The sequence below is a fragment of the Aphelocoma coerulescens genome, chromosome 21, assembly GCF_041296385.1.
Source record: "Aphelocoma coerulescens isolate FSJ_1873_10779 chromosome 21, UR_Acoe_1.0, whole genome shotgun sequence".
In the NCBI taxonomy this organism is placed as follows: Eukaryota; Metazoa; Chordata; class Aves; order Passeriformes; family Corvidae; genus Aphelocoma; species Aphelocoma coerulescens.
In genome coordinates, this window is record NC_091034.1 from 6,463,738 (window position 1) to 6,489,014 (window position 25,277).

The 25,277-nt window shown below is 45.8% G+C and overlaps 1 long non-coding RNA gene across 1 annotated transcript in view; it reads left to right on the forward strand.

Moving 5' to 3' along the window:
- Window positions 1-2,128: 2,128 nt before the first annotated feature.
- Window positions 2,129-25,277, forward strand: part of LOC138121529 (uncharacterized) — a 34,788-nt gene continuing 11,639 nt past the window's right edge. The window contains exon 1 of the long non-coding RNA XR_011156208.1: window positions 2,129-2,384. This is a non-coding gene — a long non-coding RNA (uncharacterized lncRNA). The remainder of the gene's footprint in view (window positions 2,385-25,277) is intronic.

Below are 25,277 nucleotides of genomic sequence, written 5' to 3' on the forward strand. Positions count from 1 at the left end.
ACATCCTGTGCCCCCCAGAACTCCCAGTTCTCCCTCGGGATGCTCCTTTCAACTCCCAGCTCCACCCACCTTTGGGAAGGGCAGAGACAGCCCCTGGGGCAGGGTGCCTGCAGTGCCCAGGGAAGCCACACTGGAGGCCAGGGAGAGCCCGGGAAGGGGAGAAGGGAATGATTCTCCAATTTATTCCCTAGAAACCTACAAGTGTTTCACTTCTGGGTATTTTCTGAAACATCTGGATACCAGGAGGATAAAAGGTACCAGTGTAACCTCCCAGTAAGATCAATTGTTTAAAGCTTTCTGTATATTTCCAGGCTTTTTGGCTTCCTTCCCAAGCTTATAGAGCAGGTCTGTGACTTTCCTTGGAGTAGAATATAATGTATTCTGTGTAGTTCTATTTCTTCTGTTTCCATTTTATGCAAATAAACTTTTATTCCCTCTCCCCTGATTTATCATCTTCAAGGTCTTTGTGTAAATTATGCAGAAAGGAAAACCATGGATTTTATGGAAAGTCATATAGAAGCTGTTAAAATTGGCCTCTTCTCCTCCTCCTCATTGTTCTTTGCTCTCTGTGTGGATTTTATCAAAAGTTTTTATCGAGTTTAATGGAGATTACCCAACAGACAAGAGACATGATAAAAAATTTTACAGATGTAGCCGACCATGAAACACAGCCCTGCTTTTTGATTTCAAGCATGTAGGGTCTTATCCAGCAGGATTCTCCCAGCTACCTGCAAAATCCAAGTTTTCTGAAGTGTTGGCTGGTGGAGAATGACTTTCCCCAGGAAGGGAAGGGGGAAGGTGAGACTCTCTGCTTTCTTCACATCACGTGCTGGGAGTAAGAGCTCATGAACTGCCCAGCGTTGCTGTCAAGGAGATCCTGCTGATTTCTGAGAAAATTTAATAGTATTTTGCACCTGAAGAGAATCTTGCCTATTGTCATCCAGCCATAACCAACACTGACACAGGCCCTCTCCACCAAAAGGAGTCCTGCCCTAAAAATGTAACCACAGTTTTAATCCTTTCACTGGCATTTCTTTTCCATCACTGAATACCATCATTGTCTCTTTCTTTGGTCACCTTCTGCTTGATTCCACAGACGCTGAAGTCAGAGCTAAACTGGTTTAAGAATGTGTAAATACTGCATTAATGCTTCTTGATATCCTTTACAGCCTCCACCTTGGCTGCTCCTAAAAATGGGTACTCCGTAAACTTTCTTTCTTTGCCCTGAATTTGTTATTTATGCTTCCAGGAGGGCCATCTTCTTTTTGTTTTTGCATTTCAACAAAATTGAAAGTAAATACCTGGCTTGTCTCTTCCCAAGCACATGTGCTGCAGGGAAATCTAACCACTGGAGAGCTGCTTTTAAAGAGTTGTGTTATTCCTTCTTCCTCCCATTAGGCAGCAGTCCAGCCAAATTTACCTTTGCTTTGACTTAAACATATTTCTTTTCTAGTCGTTTTCTACAGCAACAGTCTGGCCTTAGGCAAATCTCCTGGGAGACTTGGTTAAAATGCACCTGTGCTACACAGGCAAACAGATACTGCAGAGTTGCTGTTGCTCTCTCTCGGCCAACACTGTAATATTTCACTGGGGCTCTTACGGGATTCATCTCCATCACAAAGGAAACGTCCTGTAGTGTTGAAAGAGGACTTAATTTCAGTTATCATTATTTCATAGAATGAGAACTCTACAGTTATAAATCACCGGAGAATTTTCTGCAGTTTTCATTGAATTCTTTCTGCTTTAAGCTCACAACTGTTTCTTCCAACTCAAGCCTTTTCTGCTAAGCTTCCTTCCTTCTTTACTGCTCACTTCTGCCTTTACTTTCTTCTCTATGGAGATAAGTCCCAATTAGACCATTGCCCAAATATGCCAGGTTGCTCATCATCTTCTTCCCTTTGTTTATGTATCTTCATGGCAGTGTCTGCCTTGATAACAATTCTGTAATCACAACAAAACTGGCAGGAATAAACCTATTTTTGATGAGTATATATACGGATTCCTGTTAGGGATGTGTTTATTAATGGCAATAATAAATCATTGGTTGCTGTGGTTTCACTGACTTGTATTTAACTTGCATTTGACAGGTTCCATCTCTTTAAGAACTTTCCTTCAGGGAGTAGCCGAGTTCATTTTTCTGAAGAGAAGCAATGCCCTCCCCCAGGTTGTTTCTTGACTGAAGTAATTGCTGTGACTCCTCAGGTCCCAGACAACCAACAGATAATTAGTTCCAATTAAGTTTTCTCACAGGTGCTTACAAAATTGCCATTTGGAAGCAGCAGATTCTCCTGGAAGGTGAACTGAAGAGGGGTGAAGGGAGCACCAAAGATCAGAGCCAGAGGAGGATCAGTCCTGCTGTGGTGCTGCTTTTAGCTTTAGTGGGGGTATGTACCAAGTATGCTTTTATTTTTAGGCCTGGGGTTGCTCAGTGTGGGTCCTTGTTGGGCTTCTTTTGCCCTTTAAAAAGGGGGAAAAAACCAAAAAGAGCAAGTAAGAAGTAACTTTAAAATGGCCACTGGGTGAGAGCTGTGCTGAGGAAGCCCAGGGAACACAGAGCACCTGAGCTTTGCCATGGAGGCAGGAGCAGCCCTGGGGGCTACCTGTGTTCTCCCTGCAGAGTCTGTGTGCCTTGGGTCAGTGGGGCTTGAGTTTCACAAGGACTCCTGAGTTACACACGGGGTCTCGCCTGCTCTCACTCGTGCAACTGTTCTTAGTTGCTTCTTCCTGGTGCAACTTTGGGGTTGTTAAAGCTGCTTCTTATCCAGAGAAGGATCATGTCTTTAACTGTCTGTAGCCTGTTGCTTTATGTGGGAGTCAGGAGGGAGTTACAGAACTTAAATTAAAAGACAAAAAGCATCTATGAGCCTGACATGTGACTAAAAGCATAAAAAAAGCTGCAGATTTTAATTTAATCCCTGTCTCAGTCATTGTTATTCCTGCTGTCTGCCCTTAGTGGTGGTGTGTGTTGTGCTACTGTTTAATTGTGTACTGGCACTTTTATTTAACCAAAATGCAGTTGCAGGGTGCAATGGGTGCAGCTCTGTGCCTGCACCTGGCTCTTGGAGGGCCTGTTGCTCTGAGTTCCAGTTTCTGGCAATACTTTGAGCCAAAATAATGCTTTTTATTGTGGACTGAAGAAAGTAAGTGTATGTAAAACACCAGTAATGTTAATCTCATCCCCTAATTGTGCCAGCATTGTTCACCTGCTCTGGTAGTGCTGCCATTTAGACTTCCCCCATATGGTTTCCACCAAGCCTGGCTGGTTTCCCCTCACCCAGCTGGGGAGAGTCTCTACTCCATTGGCACTAATTAATGAGTGAGGGAGCTGCTCCACCTGGGCTGTGGAGGAAAGAGGAGGAAATGCCCTTGAAGAGGCTCTCTGGGTTGGTCATCTGGGAACCTACAAGGCCTCTCTGAGTTCTCTAGGGCTGCCACAGCACTTTGGGCTGTGCAGGTTTTTTGCAGGCTGTGTCGATAAGTGGACACCTGGACAGATCAGGAAGCTCAGTATTTCATGGATTCAAGTGTTCTTCTGTCTTTTTGCCACCCAAAACCGCCGTCAAACTTTCCATGGTAGCAGTTAAAGGCTCATCATGAATATGCATGTCTCGATTTACTGACTCCCTTAAAATTTAAGTGTGCTTGAAACTGTTCCTTCCTTTGGCATGACAAACTTTGCTCAGGCAAGGAGAGGCATATTTTGAAGTGTGCAATGCTTTGTTCCATCTTATGTTTTCTATGTGCTGCCTGGAAAAAAAAAAAAAAGAAATTATGCTTAAATAACAGAGAATATTTACTAGTTTCCACCTTCTCTCTATAAATCTAGAAACTTGATTACTGAAAGTTGAAGTATGTGGGCTTCAGTGGCAGAGGAGGAAAAAAGTTTATCACAATCTACTAATAGCCCAGAAGAAAACCACTAGTTTTCCTTTTTTATTCCTATTTTTTTTAGCCCGGGAATTTCTCTTTCTAGTGATACAACTCAGCCACTTCTCATCCCGACCATGTGTAGATCTTTGGGCCTTAAACCTACCCCTTCTCTCAGCCTGCAGAATTCTGAGCTTTATTCACAAAAATGGCACTGGCCTGAATACAAAGTGTCACACTTTATGTGGGAGGAAGAAGACAGGAAAAATGTTGTGGCAGGTGGCTTAAAATAAATAAGACTCAAACAAGCTCTGCTTGGAAGTGCTCAGAGCTCAGGAATGCTCCAAGCAGGCCCTGCAAACCTGCTTGGGAGAGCGCTTGGGGGAAGGTCAGTTGCAATTATCGTATGGTTTTGCAATTCTTTGCATGGATGTTATTACAACCAACACTCTGTGCATTTACATCCTAGGAGATACATAAACTAACCTCTAAATACCACCCCAAGCCCCTAATTATAAACCCAGATATAGGGTATGTACCATGGACCTGTACATTAAATATAATGCACCTGAGACCAGGGCTTGGCTTTAAAGCTATAGTTTTACTTAAGTTTTTCACTGCCTGGATTATAATTTTAGTAATGTGAATAAGAGACTGTGCAGATGCTAACCAGATGCTAATATCCAACTGTAGTTCCACATGTTTCCATGTAATAACTAAGTGTTACTATGGTGATAACAGATTCACTGGAGGTTTGATTTAATAAAGCAGGATTGCATGTTAGTGTCTGTGCAGTTGCCATAGTTTTAGCCAAACAATCATGCTGCTTCAGACTGAATTGATGGTGTTGCCACTGAGCTGAGTTTCCCTTGTAAATCTGTTTTTCAGGAATAAATTTGCTATGTAAGCAGGTTATAGTATATTGCTTTAATTGACCCCTCTTCCTCAAGTGGCAAAAAAAAGGATGGTTTTGAATATGAGCACAAAAGCCGTTTTGCTTAGAGGTGGGGATTCTTTTTCTTTCCCTCTTTTATTTTAATGCTGCATTTGACTTCAGATTTAAAGATCTTTAAGCCAACTGCCCAGGGCTTGCCAAGGGAGCCTGAGAAGTTGGAATAAGCAAAGAGTCTAAGTTGGCTTTCACATGAGAACACCTGTGTTTGCAAGTGACAGCAAAGGATGTTCGGTTTTATTGCCACCCATCCCAGAAACCGAGCGATAGGGGCTTGAGTTGTTATTATTTTAAGCTTATAAAGTGCAGTCTGATAGGTACTGATGGTCAAGTTCTGCAGTTCCCAGCTCAGTGGGTTCGTGTTGTTGGTTTAAACACGCACCAGAACCGTGAGCAGTTTTGTCCTCGCCCTTTGGTTCTGACTTTGCTGGCTGTGCATCCTGCCTGATCGTTCCCAGATCCACAGGGCAGCTCCCTGCACCGTGAGAAGAGAAGACCATGGAGTTTCCACTCGCAGGAAAGTTGGGCCATAATGAGTCCATTTCTTCCCTGACCCCAGACCAAGGACTATTGCTTCTCCAACTGGTGGAAAGCTCTGTGGCTGTTTCTGGTGCAGGATCTTCTTAACCCTCTGTAGCTCCACTTCCTTGCACTCCACAACTCCGTGACAGCAGGATGTAGGCAGGTGGGGGGTTGGGCTCTGCTCCCAGGGAAGAAAGGATAGGAAAAAGGGAAACAGCCTCAAGCTGTGCCAGGGGAGGTTCAGGTTGGACATCAGGAGGAATTTCTCCATGGAAAGGGTGCTCAGGCCCTGGCAGGGGCTGCCCAGGGAGGTGTGGAGTCCCCATCCCTGGAGGTGTCCAGGGAAGGCCTCAGGACGTGGCACTCAGTGCTCTGGGCTGGGGACAAGGTGGGGATGGGTCAAAGGTTGGACTCAATGGTCTTGGAGGTCTTTTCCAACGTCAGTGATTCCGTGATTCCATCAATGTGGCTGCTTGACCTGGAGAGCAGCATGTCGGTCAGAGCTGGAAACTCATCTGCTTTCTATGAGACCACAAGGAGTTTTTGGCTTCTGTTACGTCTTAATAATAGAAATAATAATAACAATAATTAATAACTCTAATGATAGTGATAACCTTCCAGCTGAACATGTGCAATTTGTATTGCCTCAGCATTATTCCCAGGCAGAGCTTCATTGATATTCAGCGCATCGGCGTGTCTGTCACTGCTCCGTGCACTTTGGGTCTGGAATCCTTGGGGAGCCTCGCAGCTGTCAAATTGACTTCCATCATTTCTCTCGGAGCTGAGAGACAAATTATCCAGCCAGCCATCAGCCTAGGCTTTGCAATCGAACTTGCAATCTCTAAGTGATAAAATGCTGCCTCCCAGGTCAGACAAACAGTCCGGCTGTGAGGGGGGTTGAGCTGGCTGGGAGTGTTGATGCTGTTGTTGCTGTCCCTTTTTTTTTTCCAGAAGCTGCTATTGGGCTGCCTTTTTTTTTTTCTTTTTTTTTCTTTTTTTCTTTTTTTTTTTTTTTTGTCTTTTTGCGAAGTATTCATGGTCTAATGATCCGGCAGGCGCCTGGGTGAGTCACTGACATATGTCGGCTCGGAGTCCCACTGGGACAGACGCTGCTCCTGGGCGCTGCCGACACGGAACTGGGAGGACGCGCGTGTTCACGGCTTAGCCTGGCTGTGGGATGGCAAAATTTACCCCGTCAAAGGGACTGCGGCGGGGAATGAATTGGAAAGGCTTTCCCAGTGTTTCACCCGCGGTAACTGTGAAGAGGTTTGCGGGAAGTTTGTTGCACGTCTTCAGAAGAGCCTTAATCCCATCCCCACTTCTGTGCTCAGTTTTGCTCAGGGTTTTTGTCCTACCCTGGACACACCGACCCATCTTTCCCGCACCCGCTCGGTTCGCAGCGGGCAGGGGCGCGGTGCAGGCCCGGGGAGGTTGAATGAGGCAAAATCCGCGGGTTGGACCCGGCTGTCAAAAACCACCGGGGGATCCACCCCGGCAGCTGCGGGCCGGAGGGATGGAGAGCTCCCGGCCGGAGGGATGGAGAGCTCCCGGCCGGAGGGATGGAGAGCTCCCGGCCGGAGGGATGGAGAGCTCTAGCCGGAGGGATGGAGAGCTCTAGCCGGAGGCAAGGAGCGCTCCCGACGGCGGCTCTTCCCGGGCGGCCCCGCTGGAGGCGGCAGCTGCTGCTCGGCGCCGGGGCGCTCCCGGGCCGTTCCGCCTCCCCTTTCAGGGTGCTCCCGGGCCGTTCCCGTCCCCCGGGCCATTCCCGGGCCGTTTCCCGGCGCTCCCGCCCCGTCTGCGGCCGCGGCGCCCCGGGAGCCCCGACGGCGGCAGGGGGGACGGGGCGGGAAGCGGCCGCCAGGGGGCGCCGGCGCGTGTGGGCCCCCTCAGCTCAGCGGGGCCGGGGGACATCGGGACGGGAATTCCCGGCGGGACAGGGAGCGATCCCGGCCCTGTGCTCAGCCCTCTGAGACACGGCATTCCCGGCGGGACAGGGAGCGATCCCGGCCCTGTGCTCAGCCCTCTGAGACACGGCATTCCCGGCGGGACAGGGAGCGATCCCGGCCCTGTGCTCAGCCCTCTGAGACACGGCATTCCCGGCGGGACAGGGAGCGATCCCGGCCCTGTGCTCAGCCCTGTCAGGCACATCTGGGGTGTTGTCCAGCCCAGCTCTGGCTCCTCAGCCCAGCAGGCCCAGGGAGCTCCTGGAGCGGGGCCGGCGGAGGCTGCGCAGCTGAGGAAGGGCCTGGAGCAGCTCCGTGCCCAGCACAGGCTGAGGGAGCCGGGGCTGCTCAGCCTCGAGAGGAGCCCCAGCTGAGAGGGGCCCTCAGCCCTGGGTGTCCCTGGCTGCAGGGAGGGCTCAGGGCAGGGCCCGGGCTCTGCTCCGGGAGGAACAGGCAGGGCCTGATGCACAGCAAGTTCCACCTGGACATGAGGCAGAGCTTCTTTACCAGCACTGGAACAGACTCCCCAGAGAGAGTGGAGTGTCCCTCGCTGGTTTAATAGTGTTACACTTTTACATGACAAAGAACACAAAGTGTCCCTCATGGTGACAGGACCATAACAGGTCCTGGCTGCGTGCACCTGCCATGGATGAGGATTTGCCTTGTAGTGATCCACCTCTTTTTTGTATGATCCCGTTGCTGTCATCATTCGCTGTGTTTGGGTGAAGCTGCAAGTAGAATTTGCAGTGTCCTCATGAAGATTTGCAGTACAGCCTGATCCTTCAAAACAGCTCACGTTTGGTCAAACCCACAGAGGTACTTTCAAGTTCTGAGTTCCTGATGGTTTTATTGTTTCTTTGCTCATATTCCAGACAGGATTAGTTGTTGTTGTACCTTTGGTTTTGTAATCCCAGGCTGGTTTGGGTTGGAAGGGACCTTCAAGCTCAACCTGTTCCACCCCCTGCCATGGGCAGGGACACCTTCCAGTATTCCAGGTTGCTCCAAGCCCCATCTAATCTGGCCTTGGACACTTCCAGGGATGGAGCAGCCACAGCTTCTCTGGGCAACCTGTGCCAAGGCCTCCCCACCCTCACAGCCAGGAATTTCTTCCTAGTATCCAATCTAAACCTCCTCTCTCTCAGTGTGAAGCTGTTCCCCCTTGTCCTGTTACTCCAGGCTCTCGTAAGTAGTCCCTCTCTACCTTTCTTCCAGGCTCCTTCAGGTACTGGAAGACCACAATTAGGTCACCCCAAAACCCCCAGGTTTGGTGATAAAATACTTTGCATTTAAAAATGGCATAAATATTCTGTTAAATAACAATCTCCAGTATTTCTTTTTCCTCAGAATGTTCCAAAGTTACCAATTAGCTCAGTATCAGGTTTTTTTATACCATTTCCTTTCAGGTTTTTCAGTTTCCTCTTTCTACCACCTCAGCTCTTAATTATGGCTGTCAAACAGAGCACAAACCAGACATGGCATTTAGCAACCTAATTCTACCATCCTTCTTCTTTTCCATTTCCTCTGCTGTAGCATTCACAAATGCCTATACCAGTGGGTACCTCTGACATTTCCAAATTGCAATTTGACGGTGTCAGGAAGGTTCATGAATTATTAAAACATCTCAGCATCATAGAGGTTGGAAAATTACATGTAATTTGACAAAACAAGCGCACGCAGAAAAAGAAAACCCCACCCAGGCATTCCCAAATCAAGAGAGCACCTTTAAAACTTTCCTTTGAATTTGCTTAAAAGGCTCAAATAGTAGGAGAGCTGCGTGAGTCATTCTCTCTGTGTCTCTCTCTAGAACAGGAAAGCTCGCAGAGGGTGGAGGCATGTCAGCACAGTGTGGTACACTCTAAAATATCAGCTGAAATGACTAGGCTGGAGAAGTGGGAGGACTGATATTAGTCACAGCCACTGCACAGCTCAGAAGACGAAGGCAGGAGGAATTACCGGACAGGCATCTGCCACTCTGCCCAGCTTTGAAAATGTCTATCTGGGCTTCAGATCTCTTCAGTCTTCCTTCAGAATGCCCCTTTTGCCCTTTCACTGTGACAGTCGCTCTCTTGGCCACACAGAGCAGCTGTGATGTCAGAGTGGTTGACCTCACCACACAAACAGTACCAAGAACTTCCATCCAGGATCATTTTGCTCCAACCTTTTGTTTCATGTCCCACTGGAGGAGCACAGGAGCTGTTGCCACCATCCAGTTCCATGAGCTTTAGTAGGATGAGGATCTGTGCAGGGGCACTGAGATTACAGGGAGATCTTTGCTGGGCTCTCCTGCCCTGCTGCAACAGCTCTGTGCCTGCACAGGGGAGTGATGCATTCCCATTTCCCAGCCCCAGTTCCCTCACCATTCCAGGCACTCACAGCTCTCTGCACTTGGCCTGCCCTGCACAGAAACCCTGCTTTTGTCCTGGTGACCACAACACACTCACACCAGGAACTGGGATGTAAGCACCATGTCAGGCTTTGTGATTGCAGTAGTAGCAAATTATTTGGTTCAAGAAAAGGGACAGTGTGTCCTTTGGACGTGTGAATTACCCAGTTATAATGGAATAAAGCTTTCTGAACGCTGTACTTGTTCTAACATGATGATTATTTACTTTGGTGTCTGCAGCTCAGGGATTTTGAAGCACTTTGCACACTTCAGCTCACCTCTGTGTGCTCATCTTGCTCTCCCAATGCATCTTAAACTATTGTTTAAACCTACTTTATATGCAGAAAGTGGGGTGACCTGACAGATTTTGCAAGAAGCGGCTGGTGTCAGCCATAAACTGAGCTCAGGAGCTTTCTTTTTCACTTTGTGTAAAGTTCTTGTCCTGCAAAAAATCCTGAAGCCAAATGAGTAACAGAAATGCAGATAACACAGCATTACTTTGGGTGGAGCGTGGATACTTCCAAATTTATGTATAAGGCTGGACACATCCCATTTTGCCCAAGCTATCTATTTTTGATAGTTTTTAAGCCCAGGCCGTGTGCCTGGTGCCGGGTATTGGTTGTGCTGAGCAGGTCTGGGGGACAGTCAGGTTTGAGCCAAGTCACAAACAGCCTGAGGAGCAGGACAGAGCTGGGCCCTGTTTTGTCCAGGTTTTGCTGTAGTGTGTGCTCCTGCTCATCCAGAGGTGGGAAGAGGTTTGTACTCAGATGAACTCCTCAATAAACACAAACGCTGCTTTGCTGCCAGACCCTCTGCTCAGCCTGGTGAGGTTTGCAGGATACAGACCTCTTTCATGTAGCTGAATTGTTACCAGAAGGTGTTTCATTAAATAGACCAGATCTTGCCTCTGTTCTATGCTGGTTTATCTCCCTGCAGTGTATCTGATAATCTTATATATTGCATTTAACCAAGCCAAAAATAAAACCTGCTACAGACCTTCCTGATTGTCTGTGACTGTCTGGAGAAGTGATTTCCTCAGCCCTGTGAACTGGTGTGGGTTTGTTCTTACCCAGATTTCAGCCTGTTTGCCACGTGCAAATACTTCCTTAGTATTTTCTCCTCCAGAAACATTTTCATGTCAGCTATCATTCCTTTTTCTTGGAAAGAGAAAAAAAAAGTCACGATCATTTACTCTAATTTTCTGACAAATTCTGAAAATAATTATTGGAATTGTACCATTCCTCTGCCCTAATTGGGTGCCTGGAAAGCATCTTAACAGCTGTCAAGAATTCTCAAGTGAGTAAAATACAGTGTGAAAGCTTATGAAAGTTATAAGCGAGCTGTACTAGCTGATGTTATTAAATAATTTCATTGGTTATCCAGAGTAGTTCACCCTTCCTTCCAGGCTGGCCACAGATATTTGTTCAGGATCTATTGAAACCTGCTTCCCAAACCATTATTTTAAGGATGATAACGGCAATAGCAGGCAAAGAAAAAAGACCCTCTTGTCTTTCATGGTGAAACTTGTCCTCCTGAATGCATTTGTTTGCTTTTTGGATTTATTTTCTTTTGATCAGAACCATCTGACCCTTGTGTTTAAAGGAATGTTCTTTGCAGTTTTGAAGTCTTCCTGTTATAACATCAATCCTGCAACCTGCGGCGAGAGGAGCAGGCAGAGGCATCCTCGCTCATATTCAACAAATCCATCCCTCTTGGCTCCAGGCACCTGGAGCACATCAGCAGGGTCTTTGGTCCCTGTGCAGAGGGAAAAATCCAGGCTGCAAAGTTACAGATTCCCTCATTTTGTGAGAATGTTTTTATATATGCAAAATCCTGCATGCACTTGGTTTCCTGAGCCTTCGCCCTCGGTGTTTGGAGAGGCAGCTTTCTTGCTCAGTTTGAAATGCATTTTTCTCTCCTCTGCACAAAAAAATATTCCCAGCTTCTTCATTCCCTGTGCGGGTTTTAAAGGCAAAACCAAAAATACTGGGTGCTGTGAGAAGTGCACTGGGAAGCATGAGCACAGTGAGCTAACGACTCAGCCAGGATCTAGCCACTTCCCACCTATTCCCTGCACAGATCCAGGATCAATGCCTTAGCAGTGAGGTCGTGCAGCTTTGGGAGGAAACAAGGAGAACTGAGGTGGTGATTCTGTGATCCGTGGGCTCCGTGGGCTCCGTGTTTTGTGTTCTGAAGCTCTCCGCTGTCGGAGCGGGGCAGGGGAAAGTCGGTTTTGTTGGGGAATGTCAGGGTAGAGAGACAAGCAGTTCCTTTCCTGGGGCCCATTTTTGTCCTTTGAGGCTGTTGGCTTCTGCTGGGAATTTTTTATGAAAAACAATTCCTTGGAGTTGCAGAAAGTCGGAAAGTGCCGATTTCCTGGTTTGTGGCAAACAAGTTCCCCTTTTCTGTTGAAGTGAAAACTTTGGATTTTGCCAAAACTCCATTTTCTATGGACCAAAAGAAAGTAAAACACCATTTTAGTCTTGACCTTGTCCCATTTGTTTTTGGAAATTCAGCCATCATTTAAGTACCTAAACTGGGAGTTGAGCTCATTTGGGAAATTTGTCTTAATGTTTGGTAGTGAACTGTGAATATGTACCACCTTTTTTGTGCAGGGGTTGGTAGTCAGAAAGAACAGGATTGGCACAAAAATTAGTGCTTCAGGTTTTAAATTCCTATTTCTTAATTCTTTCAGATGGCCATTCATCAGTTATTCAGCTGTATGAACCCCTGGTTTAATTTCTGGTTTAAATTGTTCTCATTAAGAAGTTACTTTTGACTTACAGGAGTCTGAGATTAGAAAGTTACTCCAATCACATTTGTGTGGTTTGTCTTTGACTGCATGTGCTTTTTAGGGCTCTCAAAATGTAAAGGTAAAGTAAACAAATAATTGGTTAAAAGTGAGAGTGGTTGTATTTTTTTATTTGAGAGGTCAGGCAGTACCAGAGCGGGCTGTGCTGACTACACTGACATTTCACTGCAGTCAGTGACCAGGTACTTCTCTGGAAACGATTCCCAGCATCTTATTTCACTATCAGATGTAAAATAGGTCACTCTGGGGCTTTGAATTCTGTAGTGAATCTGTTCAGGTGACCTCACAGCAGCATCCTGCAATCTGGCATGGTGGGTTGGAGCAGCAACAATTTCTTCACAGCATGAACCTGCCACTGCCCTCCCTGGTCCTGCTTTGAAGTAGGTCAAGCCTGTGAACTGCGAAGACTCCGTGGACCCCTCGTTTATTCCACCATTCCTGCCTCAGGATGCAGAGTAGAGCTCTCCTCCTGTACCCTGTGTGAGCACTGGGGCTCAGGTGCACAGAGCACAGGGAGTGTGTGCTGGGCCCGCATCACAAAGGCTCTCCCTGGCCTCCTTCTGCAGCTTGAAGAGGATAATCTGCAAAGACAGGCTTTTAAAGGAGTGGTTGCCATCCAGTTGTTTACAAATGGTTCTTTTCATCCCTGTTCTCTGGCTTTTCTTTGGTTTTCTGTTGTATTGTCTGTTTGAAGGTGCTGCAAGTTGCATAACCACATTCAGGTTTTACTTAGTGCTGTCTCAGTGTGCACAGCTTCAGAGGAACCCATAGATGCAGGAGAGTCACCTGGGCCTTACTGGAGTGTCTGTCACTGAGTTCTGGGGTTTTTTAATTTGCTTCTCAAATCGGGATTTTCTTTTCCCATCTTTGAGTTGGATTTACAGGCTGGTAAAAAAAAAAAGGTACAGAATGTTACCACTGTTTTGTTTCTTTTTTTTTTTTTTTAATCACAGCAAGAAGAGGCAAAATTTCCTGTTAGTACAGGTATTCTCAAGTTTCACTAGTGAGTATTAGATGAGAAACTTAAAGAAAAACTTGTATAACTTTGTCACTGATATGGAAAAGAATGTCCCAAGGTACCTGGCAGCTGGTCCTCTCCTTTATTAATGATATTGCACAATTAGGTATTGCACAAAGGTTTGTCATTAAATGCATTTCTAAGGAGAGTGGATTTAACTTTCCCTGTTTTACTGATTGAGGAAGTTAAGGCCTAGAGAAAGGAAGTGATTATTTAGAGACCCTAGAGAGGAAACTAAGCCCAGGGTTCTGTATAATAACCATGTAGGCAATGCAACATGCCCTGAAATACCCACTGCAGTTCAGATATGCCTGTCCTGCTCTGCATTCCAAAAACATAGAATACCTGTTGCTGCTCTCTTTAACCAGCTATCCCTCTTTCTTTCTTGGAGCTGAGATGTGAAAACACAGCTGCCCTGTGCCCAGCAAGGTTTGGTGGGTGAGTCAAATTTCAGAGCTGCCCCAAAGACATTTACTACACAGTGCTGCTATGGGGCTCCATGTGCCACTCAGAGACAGCGGAGCAGCAAGAGCCCAGCTGCTCCAGGGACCAGCCTGCTTGTGGCAACAGGTGACACTGGGACCTCTCAGCCCAGTGCAAGGGAAGTGCAGGGCAGGGAACAGTGCTGAGAGTGTGGTGTCAGTGGAGCTGGGATGCAGAAACCTCTTGATTTGCTCTGTGACTTCAGGTCCCAGCCCAGCTCTTGAAACTGCTCAGCAGAGGAGCAGTAAAGTGTTGCCACAGCAGCATTATTTGTCCCTGTTGATGTCGTGCAAAACACAAATCTTAAAACAACTAAATGGGCTCAGTGTCCTCTGCAAGCTCTTGCCTCTGTGGGGCTGTTACCCAGTGTGGAGACACCGAGGCAGACGCTGACAGGGCTCTTGTTGGGCGCAGTTTGTCTCGTTTTGTTTATCTTCCATGAGCAAACTCAGCCATGCTGGTCTTGTTCTTGTCAGACTGGTCCCATCTTTGGTGGGTGTTCTCCAGGCTCAAGGGGAATTGCCTGGGCCTAGTGGCCTCCAAAGCTTCTGCCACCGTTTCCTGTTAATGGCTCTGGAATCAGGAACTGCAGCCTGGTTTTGCTTACTGATAGAGTTAAATCTGAGTAGGGAATCTCCATCTTCATTCATTCCTTCAATCCAAGGATACTAAAGCATCAGCCTCAAAGCACTGGTCAAAGAGCCAACTTCCCACTGGCTGCAAATCGGGACTGCTGTGGTCAGTTAAAGTCAGAAAATGGGATGGGGAAAGAAGAGAGGAGGAGGACTTGAGGCGTCTTGCAGCTGTTTTCACATCCTCTCTCAAATAGAATTTCTTCCATTAGTAGCAAGGATCTTATGAAGGAAAACTTGGAAGAAATCAGGTTGCACAAATGTTTGAGGTTTTTTCCCCCAGGAGCTGCCATAAGTTGCATTACTGCAGGTTATTTTATTCCTCTTTTCTTTCTCTCTCTATGGAACTGCAAAAGTGACAGTGCTTTAAATGGAAAGATTTGCAGCGAGCCATCAGTCACCGTGCATGGAGGATAGATCTCCTGGTTTAGTCTTGCTTGTGCTTCCATAAATCAGCATAGCTAAAATATTTGTGGTTGTCTGTAGGAGATTTATGCAGGTGGGAGCTTAGAGTCAGTCTGTCATTTTTGTGGGGGAAGTGAGAGATGGAACGGGCTGGGGAATGCTGGCTTGCAGGAAGGAAGGATTTATAATGATATTGTGGATATTTAGGGGTTCCACAGAGACAATTAGCAGAAACTCTGTGAATGTACATGTGTACACATCTCTGATTTGGAAACAGCCTGTTGTTTCCCTGCATCATTCTCTAGTCAGTCAGGTGGGGATGTTGTATGGAAGATTCCTTCTCTTGGATCTGCTTCAGGCTTGGTTTTCTTTTTTGCTCTTTCACTCCCTTAAGTCCGAGGTGTTCTGTGCCTGGGTTATCTCTGACTTTGGCTGGCATGTGCAAATGGGCTGTGTGAGTAGTTGTGGGTTAAAAAGCTCTTACAGACTGCCTCTCATCCCACAACCCTGACTGCAAGCTCAGGGACCTTTGCTGATGATTGTGAGTCTGTGAGTTCTGAGCAAGATGAAGAGGAAGGAGGGGCAAGAGAAACATCTTTTAACAGTGGCAACAAAATCCAGGTCCTGTTTTCAGTAACGTTGTGTGACCCCAGTGTTTCCCTGGTTCATGGCAGCTCTGAATGTGGCCCCAGATTTAAATGGAAACACTCTGATTTCCCACCAGCTGATATCCCAACATACTATTCCTGTGGGACAGGCATCCCCCCAGCAGCAGGAAGGGTGGGGTAGTGTAACAGTGCTCCAGACTCTGCAGTTCCTTGTCCCTTTGCAGGCTCAGGCAAAGGCCAGGACTGGGTTGTGTGAAGGTCATGGCTTCTCCTTCCCCTCATCACCAGTGGGATCCTGTTCCCGAGGATTTGCTGGTTTAGCCAAAGTTCAGCACACAGTGGGGAGGCTGCAGAGCCCCAAACCCTTGTAAATACAATTTGGAAGGCTTAAAGAAAGTGCTACTTATCACACAGTACTCAAAAGTTCTCTGGGCTGCTTCCTCCTCTCCAGTAGTGGATTTCTGATTATCCAAATACCCGTTTTGCACCCTCTGATTCTGTTTCCCCCCAGTTTTAATTCAGACTGGGCTGTAATGTGATACAGCAGCAGCCAGCCTGGGAGCCCCGTGTAATTCCAGCGGGGAAGTCTGCACAGTCCACAGATCCCAAAGGACGGGAAGGAGCAGCTCCACCTACAGAATCCCAAAATCAACACACTGACCAATGGTACCAGCACCTGCCCAGGGAAAAAATGCCCCTGTAGTTTGTTAAGCCAAAAAGGAATTATCCAGGGCTAAAAGAGGAGAGATGCTTTGCCAATAATTTTTAGGGGGGAACAAAAATCAGGAAAATACTAATGGCTTTGAAGTAGCATTGCTGTGCTGTGTCACTGTCATGTATTCTATTAAGCCTCTGTAAAATAATTTCCAGGGATGTTTGTAATATGGAAGGACAGAGATGAGTCTCAAATCGGATTTTTTTTTTGTATTTTCCATCTTTGCCAAGTCCCTATAAGTCTTTGCAGTTGTAGAGACAGCCTAAAAACTGCTAACATTTCCAACTACAGAGCATAACACTGAATAAGGATAGTTGAAAAATTTCTGTCAAAACTGTGTTTAATGGAAAATAGAGTTTTGATAAAATAGCATTTTCACTGAAAATAGCTGCTTTCCATGGAGAATGTTGGTTTTTCACTGCAATATTTTGACAGAAATTTTGAAATCTTGGGCTGAAATATGGACAGCTGTTCAAGTCCATCTAGTGCCACTCATTTTTCTTCACCTCCTCAAATTTGAGGTATTTTGCCAATTCTTTGGTTTTTAACATTGTGATACTTGGGAGTTTTTGTCAAGCCCACCTCTAGATTCATGCCATAGGAATGTTGGTTTTGTGTTTAAAAAGCTGGGTTTCTGTGGCTTTTGAAGTTAGAGGAAAAAAACCTCATGAAAATGTGCTCCAATAACATCAGGAATTAGAAATCAAAGGAAGCTAATGAAAATTTCGGTTTTTGTTTCAAGTAATTTTCAAAATTTTTTAAGCCATTTAAAAATATTTCTATAGAAAATGTGTTCCCCAGTCTAATTATTATAATCCTTCCCTCCATTTTCTGTGCCTTTTCCAGCTCTATTTTCATTTTATGGAATGGGGAAAAGGTCAGTACTGCACCCAAATGTGGGCACACTCCTAGATTACCTGGAGACAAAGAATGCTCTTTATTTTCTCTTCCTTTTCCAGTGATTTTCCCCACCGTTTTCCTTTCTGAACATCCTGGAGTATTTCTCTGTTTTCCTGGAACTTTTTGTCCCAGCCTGAAGGTGCATCTGCACGGCAGCTGGCACACAGCACACAGCAATGTCTCTCTGGGTTAAGGTGACACTCTTGTTGTACTCATCAAAGGGGACTTGGAGGGTGAAGGAGGTGAGAATGGAAACCTCAGGCTCGTGGGCAGGAACCTGTGTTTTGTGTGGGCTTTCACACTTGTGATTTCACGTCACAGCTGGGGTGGATTTCTGCTTGAAGACCCCTTTTTAATTCCAAAGTGAAGATCAGTGGGGTTTGAGTGGCATCTGCCAGACCTGCAGTGACTGTGTTTGTTCCAGGGCAGGAGAGGAGTGAGGGGGTACAGTGAAGGTCTGATGAGCACACGGCTCGCTGGCAGGAGCTCCGTGGTGCTGCTTCCAAACTGGACCTGGAATCCCTCCTAGGAGATGTTGTTAACCCTAATCCTCAATCTGCCATAATAAAGCCCCGGTTTTTTGTTTGTTTGCCTGGGTTCTCTGTTCAGATGACAGTGTCCAAGTACAAAACTTTATTCTAGTGAGCATCTGGAAATCTTAGGCTGTGTCCATGCTAGTAAAATCAAAGATGCCTGGGAATGTTCCCAGGAATGTTCCTCAAGTGTGGAACATGATACTGTACTACTGAAGTGTTGGAATGTCGTTTGGCAGAATTTTGGCCTGTGCAGGCTGGTATTTGTCTCAACTGTTCCCAGGTAGGGTTTGAAGTTGGAGACCATTCCCAAGATGTGGTTTTTATGCAGTCACCTGGATTCAGAGAGCTGAGAGGTCTCCAGTCCTGGCGTGAGCTGTTCTGTGTCAGCTGCCCTCAATGTTTGGGCACATTCCTGTGCACATTTACTGTACTGGTAAACGTACCACTGTCTCTTACACAAAGTGAAAATCTGCCTAAACCCCTCCCCCCTTTTGCCTTTCATGTCACCTTTGCTTCTCAGAGAACGTGAACGTGTCTCAGGAGCTTGTTTACATGGTGTTTATTTAAATAATGCTTCAGCGAGTGTCATTGTAGCTGACTCTGTGTCAGTGATTTCCTTTGATCAGTCACAAGTACTGATTTAAAATGGGGTTCACGGGCATGAACTTTATGCAGGAGCACATTTTGAATATGTAAGACACTTGTGAACAATATTAATTGTTTTGTGATGTGCTGGCTGTAAGGAAAGATCAAAGATTTACTACTCTAGAGTTGTGCTCGTACGTTGTAGGAAGTTCCTGTCCCCAAAACACCACAGTTTCGAGAGCTAATCCACAGAAGAAGTGTCCTAGGTTCACCTCTTTGTTTATTTAAAGGTCTAGGAAAAGCAGGGTAGTGGCCAGTGTAAAATCCAGGTATTTGTATGTTGTAAAAACAAAATAGATATGGGCTCATGTATAGAATGGAGGCATCTTTTTCTGTATGGGCTCATTAGAAACTAACCCATACTGTGGATTTTAATTTTATAGGGTTTTGTTTAATTATTACCTTGATTTTAAGTAGCTAGATTTAAAGAGAAGATACATTTATAAATAGCATATTATAATAAGATGATGACCATCAATATTTTGTATACACATTCTGAAGAATTTGAAATGTTTTGGATTTATCAGTATGAATTAAAAATGAGAGCTTCTATTGGGGTTCTGGGTTGTGAATTTGGGGGCTGACTCTGTGTTAGGTTGTGGCAGAATCTTACCCCAGGCCCAAAGCAGTGGCAGTGCCCCGAGGAGCCTGGAGCCCCTGGTGTGTTGGAGCCCGGGATGTGCCAGGAACGGGGCTGGGAAGTGGGGGTGGGATTGAGCCATGAAGGAAATCAATGCTCCAGTGCTGGGTGCTGCTCTCTGGCAGGAGACTTTCCTGTCCAATGCAAGCAGCTCCGCAGCTCTTTAAAACATCAAGCGGATGTTTTTAGTGGTTCCCATGGTGACTGTCACTCTGATGTGCGAACTGTGACCTCAGTGATCACTAATGCAAATGAAATTGGTGAAGAGTTGGTTCTGACCTGTCACCCTGCTCCCTGCACAGCCTCATGCTGCACACCCTGAGCCTGCACACCCTGTTCTTGTCTGCTGGAAGGGGAGAAACTCCAGCCCCGGGCAGTGGCTCCTGTGCCGTTTCCCACAAAGTCCCCCAGGCTCTACCTCAGCCTCTGATCAGCACAGGGAGGGCTGTCCCCAACCGCAGCTCTCGTACTTTCCTACTGAGTCACAGCCCAAGTGTCAGACAGGAGCACTTTGAACGCTCACATTTATGAGAGTCCTCCCAGTCGCCTCGGAGGGCTCCAGAGCCGGATCACAGAGCTCTGAAAGTCCAAACTTCCATAACACAATCACGGAGTCTGCAAAAGAAAATTTCCCAGACTCACTTGAAACCAAGTTTTTGCCTTGTTTGAGATGAAATGCTTATCAGGGTTTACAAGCCTTCCTGGTAAATTTTAGCCCTGTGCCAGGTGAATTCCCTGCAGGGGGTGGTGTAAATGTTGAGGAAAAAGCTATACTGTAATTGTGAAAGCATGAGAAACCATAGAGGGGTTTTCAAATGAATTTTCAGGTTCATTCACAGCTTGGCTGAAGAGCAGCTGTGGGAAACAAACCTCCTGAGAACTGAAACAGTGCACGGAGTGGAGCTCAGAGCTGCAATTCTTCAGTAAAGCAGGGAATTTAAGCATTTCAGTGCTGGGGAAATGAAACTGGCCGGTGCTCTGTTTCACTGGGTGAGAAAACAGCCCATGCCGTAGGGTTTGGACTTGTTACAGAGTGGTTTTCAAGAAATAGGAAGAAAAAAAGAGTTATTTTAGATTTCCTTTAGCTCTGGCATATCTTGAGAGGAGAAATACTTTTGTTTGAAATTTCAGTGCTAGTCATCAGTGGCTTAATTTAGGGAGTTATTGAGCATTATTTTTGAAGACATTGTGTCCCTGTAGCTGTCGCAGAGCCAGCTGGAGAGATACACAGGTGTTCGTCACACAAAAATGTCTTCATTGTTGTCCTGCACCAAACTGAAGGGCTCATTTTTGGTGCTGGGATCCTGCTTGGAACTGGTATTCCATCACAGGGGACAGTATGAAATACAGAACATGCTTCCCTTATGGTTTCTTCCCCTTTTAACCTAAATTTGTAGATTCATTTGTTCCAACGACTCATGAAGAATGAATGGGGACAGGCAGGTCTTTTTAAAAAGTGTAATATAAATTTGATTGCCCTTTAAAATCAGTGCCATTAGGATCGAGATTTTCAAAGCTCATAAGTGCTTTACATCCACTGATTTAAATTGGAATGAGACACCTCTACAGCTTTTGAAGGTCTATGACTTTTATCTTTTAATTGCCACTGTAATGAAGAGGTGGGGTTTTTCAGGCCTGTCTGTCTCTGTGATAACCTCATCTCCTCGTGCCCGCCCTACAAGGCCTCCCCAGCTTTATCTCTGAGGCACTGAGCTCTTTGAATGAGTTTCCATTTGTTCTCAGCCAGATAAGCAGCACCCTTGTAATATCCACTTGCTCCAGCATGGCTCTGACGCAGCCGGGTTGGTGAAGTCTTTATCAGATTAGAGCTTATCAGGCTCACAAACACAGCCTGGACACTTCTTGTATCTCCAGGGTTACACTGTGCACCGGGCTGCCCTTGGCTTCACACAGTCTCCATTCAGGAAAGTGCTCAAGCACGTGCTTGAGCAAGTGAATAGTCCCATTTAGTGGCTGTGCAGTTCCCTTTGGCTTTGTCAGGGATCTGCTTAAACATTTCCTCAGATTAGAGCTTGGGGGTGGCTGATTTATCATCTAAGTCAGCTTCTGTGCAGGAGCAGGATGTAATGATCAAGGGGGAAATAGGTTCTGCTGCATAATTCCATGTGGAAAGCACACACCTGTTGCGGGAGGAGGTGCTGGAAGAGGAACTCCTGGTTCTGGGGGTTCACAAGTAGTTTTGAAGCATGAAAAATACTGCCAGAGGAAGCTGGTTTGCTGAAGGGAGTGCTGTTGTGCAGATACCCTGTATTGTGAACTCATCCTAAATCAGATTTAATGCAAGAAGATCACTTATGTAATAGATAATTGAAATATGGCAGAAGTGCACAGGATTTGAATTCATGCTGAGGAAAAAAAATCCACAGAAAACACAATCAGCGGGCAGGTTGTTGGCAGGACAAGGCAGTGTTGGTTTGACAGTAAAGAAATGTTTTATATTTCATAATGTTTCTGTGTCATAGAAGCATTTGAGGTGTCTGAAAATACCAGTATGTTCAGCAGTTTGAGCTCACGACTCTCTGACTCATCCCACTAAAAATGCAAAAGAAATAAAGCTATTCCTTTGTATCCTTCCAGAGTGGACAGGAAACACTCCCAGGTGGTCAAGAAAAGCACCCATCGTATCAGGATACCTAAAATTTAAAGGTGGGTTTAAAGATTGCAGCACCATATGCAGGAACTTTGGCACAATTCTTTATATCCCTACAAACAGGTGGTAAAACTGTAGATAATGGAAAATCAGGACTGAGAAATTTGGGTCATTTGATAAGGAGGTTTAGTGAACTTCCCTGTATTTATTGTACTTTTGTTACTCCAACCTGTGGTAGGTGTGAGCCTGTCACAGCTCCTTGTTGGGAAGCTTGGCTGCTCCTTCCCTGAGGTGTGTGGTTAATCTTTGAACTGTGGGGATCCTTGGCCAGTCCCAGTGGGGCAGCCAAGATAAGAGGCACTGCACAGAGCAGGGGATTACACCCAGCCTCAGTTCATACCCATTTTGTAAATGATTAGTGGCTGCTTTAGTAAATAATTGTTCACCCCAGCGTGTGCAGTGCCCCAGCCTGTAAAATGTTTATAACACCTGAGAATAGTTTATTGCCTCCATATAAACTGCTTATAAATGGAAAATTAGTGTGGTGTGAGACCAAGGGCAGGGGCAGAGAGGGCAGTGTTGGGCCTCAGTTCCTGAGTGCCAGGATCCTCCTGCCACGGGAGGGGTGTGAGACCCTGCAGAGGAAGGAGAAAGTTCCCCTTGAGGGTACATTAGCTGGAATTGTCAGGGCCCTTTGGGCTCTAATGCATAAGGATTTATCCTGAGGATACAGATAAGAAGGTATTATGCTGACTGGCAGCTGGAAGAAAATGGGAAATGCTGCCTGTTTCAGTGCTGAACGGGACTGGATGGCTCTGGGAGATGTTCATTTCCATCACTGACTGGGGTTGGAAGAGTCAGGCCCTTCCTTATCTATGGTGTCACAAATCACATGGGGCTGCAGCTGAATCTCATACTCACCTCGATCCTTCAAATGTAAATAATCAACAGGACACCGAAAGATCAGTGATAAAAAACACAAATATCTTTCAGTATAACTGTGATAAACATGTTTTCCTTTATTTTCTCATCTTTCCTGTAATGATGCTGTTGGCCCTGGCTTGACTCCCCCTGTTCCCTCCATTTGGATTGGCTTCTGGTGGGAAGTTTAGCAGCTGTACCTTTGTTTTCTCTCTTCTCTCACTGCTGCAGAACGTGAAATTGCAGATTTCTGTGTGTCAGAGTTTCTTGCATTGCAGAGTTTCTTAGCCAGAGAATGCTGCAATGTCCAGTAGATGGAATCTGCACTGTTGTCAGTGAAGAGCCTGTGCCCCCCTGCCCCACTCCCCAAAGGGAGCTCTGAGGATACTTCAGTGTTCAGTTAAATCTGAATTAACCAACGTCCTGGCATTTATGTGTGTTTTTCATGGGCCCTTCCCCTTCCACAGGTCCATTAATGAGGCTAAAATAACATCAGTGTAGCAGAAGCATAAAAATAACACAGGATCTCTTCTCTTGATCCTGACATCAAAACCAACAGGAACATGTGATGGGATCATGTGAATCCACATTACTTTGGCCCCACAAATGGTTCCCTGAGGCCTGTTAAAAAAACCTGAGGAAAAACATAAACATAAATACCACAAGTGTCATAGAATCACAGAATGGTTTGTGTTGGAAAGGAGCTTTAAAGATCATCCTAGTCCAAGCCCTAAATATATTTTTCCCCGTGCTTTCTGCCCTAATCCAAGAGCTGCACTGTGGGCTTGAGTGGAAGCAAGGTGATGGCTCTTTTCTTGATGAGCATCCCATTAGAAAAGTGTGGAAGTCTCTGATGTGGGAGGTTGTTCCTGCTGTGACAGTGGAGAGCAAAGCAGACTCTTTCCCTGGTGCAAAAGTAAAACCTGATCAAAATGAGAATGTGTTTTGGAAAAGTGGGACCAGTGGGAAATACTGGGTAAATTCTGTAGCCTTTACCCACTTCTGACTCACAGGTGGTGCTCCAGTTTATCTCATATGATGCTGAAAGTGCTCATTGATAACTTGTACGAGTGAGAGTTGCACATCTCTGTTACAGGTGCTGCTTTGGGGACTTCCCAGACTGGTTTGATGTTTCTCTGTGTGTATATATATATATATATAATATACAATATTATGTCTACTTATGTTCTGAGACAATGGGATCTGCAATCAGCCTGAAATAAAAGGGCAACCTCTCTGGAAAACCTGAAAGTTGGGCCCTGAATTGTGGCAGAGAGTACAAATTCTCAATTTCTCGGGATTTTCTGGGTTATGAGCAAGACTGTGGGGTTTGGGTTTTTTTGGGGGTGCAGTTTATTTAGCACCTCTGCAAGATTTAATGTGATGATTCTTGAGATCTCAGCACACTGAGGTAGAATGTCATAAAGGTGTCTGGTAAACAGATGTTCCAGTCTCTGAGAGCTGCTGGGAAACTGTGCATCACTGAATTCATATGGAAGCAGCTGCAGCTTTGGAAGCTTTAGTTTCCTGAATAAATTCTTTGGACATCTATTCCACTTTGGCAACTGTGGCTGTGGTGAGCTAAAGATATAAGTAAAGCCCAGTTGCAGCAATAGGCTGGACCTTTTATCAAACCAACTGGTAAGAACAGAAAGGTGGATTCACTTTCAGGCAGTTAGGTCTTGAAGTTTTGAAAGGGAACCATTAATGTCCAGCAGATATTAATGGATCAGGAGAGGTTGTTGTCAAGATTTGCTTTGTGCAGGTAGTGAAAAGATGTTCTGTGCTTTAGTAACAGTGATGTGCATCTCAGTGCTGCAAGATCACCACAAGACCCTAAGAAACAGCAAGGCTTAATAACAGAATAATAACAGCAGGATTATGAGGGGAAGATGTTTTGTTGTGGGTGTTCATTTTCTGGCCCTTAGGTTTTCAGAAAATTTGAGTGGCTGGAGCTCTAATAATTATATTGGATAGCCAAAATTAGCACCTGTCTTCAAACAATACTTTTAAAAAATAAAACCTGAAATGGGCATTGTGCCCAAAGTCATGCTGGAGGACTGCAAAATCCAAACCAGGACCCGAGACTTTTGCCTGAGCTTCCCAAACTGTTATGAGGCTTAAATGAAAAGTGTGCAGGGAGGAAAGAAAAGCCTCCCTGGATGTTCTGTGCTGCAACAGGGCTCAGCTGGGGGAGCTCAGCAGGGATTTCCACCCAGGGCACAACTCCTGCTTCTTGGAGGTGGAACTCAGCCTTTTCCATGCTCTGATCTCGGGGTGGGTTCATTCCTTCCCCATGGAGCTGGCGATCCGTCTTATTTGAAGGTGAAATTGCTATGACAAAATGCTAAAAGCTCTTGCTCCAGGCTATTTTTAATCTACTGTAGGTGAAAGATCAGAGCACATTTTTGGAAGATTTATGTGTGGTACCCTTGTGCTTTGCTGGATGGGATAAATGGGAGTTGACAAAATACAGGACATGAGATTTAAACCCTTGACCTGTGACACTACGAGTCATCACGACTGTATGTTATCACATTTATGTTCTGGAGGCAAAGGCTTTGCTCTGAGGCAATCTCAGAAATGCTCAGCAGAGGTGCAGGAGCGTGGTTCTCACTCAGTCTTTATGCTTTTTTTGTAGGTGATCAGTAGTGAAATCTCCCCTCAGGCCTTGGTCGGTTTTA